We start from the raw sequence: 7538 nt of genomic DNA on the forward strand, positions 1-7538 counted from the left end.
TGGGCATTTTTCCGCGAGTGCCCCTTTTTATTTGTTTTGCATTTTTTTGCTTAGTCATGTTACCGTAAGGAATTGGCAAGTAGTGTCGCAAAACTTATATTTTTATAGTGTTGGAAAGTGTTTCTAAATGATCTGGCTACCCATGCCTATCTTTTTTTTTAGCCAGATATGGCATATATATAGGTATGTGTTCGATTTTCCTGTGATTGCCATTTTTTCGTTTTTTCCCATTTCTTTCAAAATTACTACGTACTAAGGAACTATCACAGAGTAATGATTCATTTAGATGTTTATTTGTCGGAAAATGTGCCTTGATGGTTTGCCTAGCACGTGGCTGAATTTTTTTTTTTCTGAAATGCCGTATATCAGAATGGCCATTTTTCCGCGAGTGACCCTTTTTATTTGTTTTGCATTTTTTTGCTTAGTCATGTTACCGTAAGGAATTGGCAAGTAGTGTCGCAAAACTTATAATTTTATAGTGTTGGAAAGTGTTTCTAGATGATCTGGCTACCCATGCCTATCTTTTTATTTAGCCAGATATGGCGTATATATAGGTATGTGTTCGATTTTCCGGTGATTGCCATTTTTTCGTTTTTTCCCATTTCTTTCAAAATTACTACGTACTAAGGAACTATCACAGAGTAATGATTCATTTAGATGTTTATTTGTCGGAAAATGTGCCTTGATGGTTTGCCTAGCACGTGGCTGAATTTTTTTTTTTCTGAAATGCCGTATATTAGAATGTTGGGCATTTTTCCGCAAGTGCCCCTTTTTATTTGTTTTGCATTTTTTTGCTTAGTCATGTTACCGTAAGGAATTGGCAAGTAGTGTCGCAAAACTTATATTTTTATAGTGTTGGAAAGTGTTTCTAGATGATCTTGCTACCCATGCCTATCTTTTTTTTAGCCAGATATGGCGTATATATAGGTATGTGTTCGATTTTCCGGTGATTGCCATTTTTTCGTTTTTTCCAGTTTCTTTCAAAATTACTACGTACTAAGGAACTATCACAGAGTAATGATTCATTTAGATGTTTATTTATCGGAAAATGTGCCTTTATGGTTTGCCTAGTACTTGGCTGAATTTTTTTTTTCTGAAATGCCGTATATTAGAATGTTGGCCATTTTTCCGCGAGTGCCCCTTTTTATTTGTTTTGCATTTTTTTGCTTAGTCATGTTACCGTAAGGAATTGGCAAGTAGTGTCGCAAAACTTGTATTTTTATAGTGTTGAAAAGTGTTTCCAGATGATCTGGCTACCCATGCCTATCTTTATTTTTAGCCAGATATGGCGTATATATAGGTATGTGTTCGATTTTCCTGTGATTGCCACTTTTTCGTTTTTTCCCATTTCTTTCAAAATTACTACGTACTAAGGAACTATCACAGAGTAATGATTCCTCTAGATGTTTATTTGTCGGAAAATTTTGTTTACTTCTTTTTTGATTGAATATCATCAAATTTTTTTAGCTAAAATATTATATTGTTTTACATTTTTTTTTTTCGATTTTATTTCCCTTCAAAAATTTTTTTTTGGGTCAGAATTTTAATTTTATAGTCGTAAAATAATCGACAATTATCCAGCAACCCACCATACAATTTTTATGCATATCCAAGAATAATTAAATTAGTAAATAACACCTTGAAATTGACATACCCTTCCTACATTTCAAGTGGCAGATTAGGGAGTCTGAGTCAGTGTGGTTGGCGGCCATTTTGTGGACATATCCGAAGCGTAAGTTGCCCTATCTATATATATTCTTGTTCCCTATAGAATTTGTGATATTTTGGTATATTTTTACCTGCATAAATATCATATTATATATTAATTATATGTATTTTTTTACGAAATTTCTAAGTACTCAAAAAATTACCTTTAGATATGGCCCCTGATATAAATGTAATTTACAAAATAATGAAGATTTTTTTACATATTTATATTTTAGGATAACATATGTTTATTCCCTAAAAAAATTAGCCACTTCCTATTTCATTTAGGTACCCAAAAAAATTCATGAAATTTGGACAAATTTTTTTGGCCAAAAAAAGTTACCCTTTTTTTCTCATTTCAGATATTCACATCCATGGGTCTGACTTCATCCAAAATACATCAAGATGTGTCCTAAACATTCAAGAATCAATTCCTAAAAGGATTTGTGTATATATGTAAAAACATTTTTTTTATGAATTTTTATGTAAGGTCTTTTTTTCTACTTAATTTTTTAAAATATTCATAATAAATAGTTTTTCTGCAGATGAGTAGTATTTATCTTTACAGTTGTTTTAAGCATTCATTGAAGTTTTTTTTTGGCAAAAGAAAAAAGGAGGTTACTGCAAAAACTGATTTTTTAAGAATTTTTTTTGGCGTCGGGGTCGAGCGCGTCCGAGTATACCCTTAAAGTGGTGTCCGAGGAGCATACCTATCCAGGGTTAAGATATTACTGCATAAATTTTCCTCTTCCAAGATAGTATACAAGAGAGTTCCAGTGAACGATTCTCTATGCTCCTAGACTTACTAGCCTAGGGGCTTTGGTATACTTGCATACATGTCCCCTATTGCTCTTGTATTTTCTTCTAAGGTGAGGTTGATGCCTCCTATACCTTCTAAGTCGATACCAATCTCTTGGTGAGATTTAAGAGCAATCCCCCTTCCCTCTGATAAGCCTAGGCTACCCTCAGTTAGCTTTGATGTTAACTGAGTTCTGGCAAAGTTTACTGGGGTGTTTCGTTTCTTTTTCTTAACCACTGAGTCGGTTTTTGAATTAGAACGGGACATCAGAGTAAAGTCTGTGTTAGGCATCTTACTGTCTCGGTGAAATGATTTCCCAAGTCAGGTTAAGTTGACTATATAGGAGGCTAGGCCTCCCTAGACCATACGTTGAGGTTTTTGTTTTACAATTCCTCCTTCATCGGTATAGCAGACAATCCTATGCTAGTGATCTTAGACCGAAGAAATGATTTCTTTATTGTCTAAGATACCTGGTACGAGATTCTGTTCTCTTGCGAGATTGTGTCCTATGGCTGCTTTCTCACTTGACTAACCCAACCGGGGGAAATGATTTCCCCTACTTGAGGTTACCTTATGAGATCAGAATCCTTTAAGTTGGGTAATGCCTTCGGGTATTACCTTACTTATAGGACTTTTCTCCCGTCCCCGCTGTCTCTTTTGTGTTGGATGAACCATCACCTTCCCTGGCCGTCATTCTATTTATGACCCTAAGGGTAATCTATGGAACTGGCCTGAGGTTCCCTGTCTGCTGCCGGCCGGGCCGGCTGCCGGCAGGTACCCTCATAATCATTAGAGTGTTCTTCAGTCCTCCCTTAAACTGCCTTCCATAGCCCATATGGATGGGATATGGTTGGGTGGAAGCCCGAATATAATTCCCCCTTCCACTTGAACCCTCATTCAGGATGTTGGTTGTCTGTCGGCCGGCAGTTACTCTGCAGCCACTTGCCGGGGGTATCGCTGAGCGATAACCCAACGACATTAAACATACTATGTCCAGTGGCCGGCAACTAAGTTGTCGGCCGGCAGTCGGCCACCCAAAGTATAGATCTGAAGATAGTAACTGCCTTCAATAGCCCAGAATAGGCCGGCATATGCCGGCAGGCCCGGCAGGTCTGGCGGCATACAGCCGCCAGTCAGTGCTGTAGCCCAAAAAGTTTTTCCAACCTACAAGGTGCTTCAAGGGCAGCCTATTGTGAGACTATCACATATAAGAGAATGATCCTCTCTACCACTTAATGGTTATCAACCATTAATGTACCCCCAATATTGAACCTGGGACATTGTGTTAAGAAGACACTTTATATCAAAGGATATTATATTCCCATACAAAATTCATTAAGAATTTATTGTTCAATATTGGAGGAGGTCATAGCAATGGGTTGGAGAGGAAACACAAGTAGGTGTCTTTCCTATCTTCTAGCTTACTCTATCCAAGCTAATATTTAAAAAAAAAAATATGTATGCTGAAATCTGAGAATTTCACCGAATACTTATATGCTTTCTTTCTCTAGAGGAGGAGCATCCCGAGTGCGGGAACAGTTTTTGCAGGGTCCATAGCAAGAACTTCTACGGCCATGACGTGTGCAGGGCCCATGCTCGCTGCGGAGTCACCCAGGGGGCTCTCAAATACTGGGACCCACAGGTATGTACTGTTTGTGACAAACTGGTAAAAGAGGCTTTTGATGATCAAAAGTCTACTGAGTCAAGGGATGCAGCAAGGGACATGCTGCGAAAATGGGTCAGGGGTTTTCAGAAGAACACCTCTGGCCCATACCTTCCTAATGAGAGGATGAGGGACTCTCTTTTCCCTAGGGCATCTGCGGATGCAATCATTCCCCAGGCTTAACCCGAGATTCCCCTAGTACAGATTCCGATGGAATCTGTTGTTTCGGACGCCTTGGAGGGCATCCATTTAGATGACAACATGTCGGTTGTCTCAGAGGAGACTGAGAACAATCTCCCACTGGAAGAACTGGAGCAGGAGGATGACGTACCTCCTGAGGCTGAAGTCGATAAGACCGAAACGATTTCGGTATCTTCAGCCACGGTGACTGAGCCGGTGCCTTCGACTTCATCTACGGCACACCAGCTAGATTCTGTCACGAGTACGTTGCACTCGCTGCTGTTTATGGTGCAGGACATTCAGAAGAAATCGTCCGAGAAAGAAATTTCTCTTCGGACGGAAATGCATCAGCTGTTTGCAACACGTTTAGCCCCGAAGAAGCTAAACGTCAAGGATCTCCCCGCTTTCTCTGACGTTAACTCTTGGAGATATGCAGAGCATATACCAATGTCAGGGGGGAAGATCTTCCTCTCGGAGAAACTGGGCACTGTCCCAGTAGAGGAAATTGAGTTTTGGCCCAGCAAAGGGGCCTACCCGGACTGCTATGTCCGTCTAAGGACGGAACCTACATCCAAGGAGGAAACAGAGCCAAAGGAGACGATTGTCCTCGAACTCTTTAAGGCTCAGGCCTTATATACAACCACCTTGAAAGAGAGGGCCTTTACTAGTTCCAAGGTGCCGGCTCGCAGCAAAAAGCAACCGTCCTTTATTGCTGACCCCAAACGTGCCTTCCCCTTTATGGACAAAGGGTTTAAGGCAGCCTTAAAGGCAGTTGAATTAGGGAAACCTTGCCCTACACTGGAGGAGTGTAGACCCTTTTCCCTTGCTTTTCCATCAGAGGATAAAGACTGGAAGGATGTTCATAACACCTTCACAGTTGGGAAGCTGGAGGCAGATATTGCTGGACGACAGTTCGGCGAAAACTTACCAAAGCTGTCAGAGTCTCTCCTGCGCAGGGAACAAGAGACTAAAGAACGTCTTGATGCTTCCATGTCTCTGCAGACTGACTTAGAGACTATGGCAAGCATCCCGGACACCCCAGATATGTACATGGTCTTCGCCAAATCTCATTTGGCGACAGTCACCAAGGACTTGTACAACTTTATCAAAGCCCGAAGGACTTGAAGAGAGTTCGTGTTCGCCTCGGCTGCGGTGAGACACGAACCAAGGAAGCTCATAGCCTCCAATATCTGGGGAAAAGACCTCTTCTCAAGCGAAGTGGTCAAAAAGGTCGTGGACAAAGCTGCTACGAAGAACAGAAATCTCCTCTCCAAGTGGGCTTGTCCTCAAAAAGAAAATCTTCCACTGCCGAAGGTCCCCAGCCGAAGAATAAATCAAAACAACCAAGAGTGCCCTCTCGGCCTAGCAACAGCCACAGCTTCCAGTGGCCACGGTGCCCCAGACGTTGGCACAGCCAACCACCACCTTCCAACTGGTGCCCCAAACGCTGGCGACCCAATCGCCAGTGTTCACCCCAGTCTTTGAAAGCCAATCGACGCCTTTTAGGCCAAAATCTCGAGGTTCCTTTCGAGGGTCCTCTAGACGCCCCTTCAGAGGTAGGGGTAACAAAGGTGGATGTGGCTAAGGAGGCAAGTCCTCCAACCAGCACTCCAAGTGACATGCTACCAGTAGGAGGGAGACTTCTCCTCTTCCGGGATCGTTGGACCTTCGATCCCTGGGCCCACAGCCTAATCAAGAATGGACTAGGGGGGAGTTGGAGCTCAAGTCCACCAAACTTTCCTCAATTCTTCCAGCACTCAACTCCCATTCTGGAAGAATATGTTTAGGAACTCCTGAACAAAAGAGTTATACGGAAGGCAAAGTCCATCAGATTCCAAGGAAGGCTATTTTGTGTTCCGAAGAAGGATTAGGAAAAGCTCAGAGTCATTCTGGAATTATCACCACTCAACAAGTTCATAGTAAACCACAAATTCAGAATGCTGACACTTCAACACATAAGGACCCTTTTGCCCAAACGGGCATACACAGTCTCCATAGACATGATGGATGTTCCAATCAACTGTCAAGTTTCCCCCTACCTAGGGTTCAAACTACAGAAAAGAAAGTACGTTTTCAGAGCCATGCCCTTCGGTCTAAACATAGCCCCAAGGGTATTCACCAAGCTTGCGAATGCAGTCATTCATCAGCTACGCCTAAAGGGGATCCAGGTAGTAGCCTACCTGGACGACTGGCTTGTGTGGGCAGCATCCGAGGAAGAGTGCAGGCAAGCCTCCAAGCAAGTGATCCAGTTCCTGGAACACTTAGGATTCAAGATCAACTTGGAAAAGTCTCGTCTATCTCCAGCTCAAAAGTTCCAGTGGCTCGGCGTCCACTGGGATTTACAGTAATACTGCCTTTCCATTCCATCAAAGAAGAGGAAAGAGATAGCAGGATCTGTCAAGACACTTCTTCAATCCGACAGGATATCAAGAAGGCAACAGGAGAGAGTGTTGGGGTCCCTCCAGTTTGCCTCAGTGACAGATCCAATATTGAAAGCTGATTTAAAAGATGCATCAGGAGTTTGGAGAAATTACACATCAAACGCTCGAAGAGATCTAAAAAGACCGAATCCAAATCGCCTGCGATCACTACTCAAACCATGGTCGGAAGTCAAGAACCTGAAGAGCAAGGCACCTCTGAAACCACCTCCACCGGCAGTCACCGTTCAAACGGACGCCTCAAAAGACGGGTGGGGAGGTCACTCTTATCATCGGAGAGTCCAGGGAACCTGGTCTCCCCTCTTCAAGGCCTTCCACATCAATTTTCTGGAAGCCATGGTGGTTCTTCTCTCTCTGAAGAAACTGGAACTTTGCTGCTCAATCCACATCCGTCTGGTTCTAGACAGTGAAGTTGTAATGAGATGCCTAAATCGACAAGGCTCGAGATCGCCTCACATAAATCAAGTGATACTGGCCATCCTCTGTCTAGCGAAGAAGAAGAGATGGCACTTGTCAGCAGTACACCTTCAAGGGTTCTGCAATGTGACAGCAGATGCTCTATCCAGGGTCAACCCGATAGAGTTAGAATGGTCCCTAGACGCAAAATCATTCTTCTCCATATTACGCAAAGTCCCAGGACTGCAGATAGGTCTCTTCGCAACGAGCGACAACAAGAAGCTACCCCGGTATGTAGCCCTGTACGAGGATCCTCTAGCAGAAGCGACAGACGCAATGTCCATAGATTGGAACA

Source organism: Palaemon carinicauda, chromosome 10 (assembly GCF_036898095.1).
Source record: "Palaemon carinicauda isolate YSFRI2023 chromosome 10, ASM3689809v2, whole genome shotgun sequence".
NCBI lineage: Eukaryota > Metazoa > Arthropoda > Malacostraca > Decapoda > Palaemonidae > Palaemon > Palaemon carinicauda.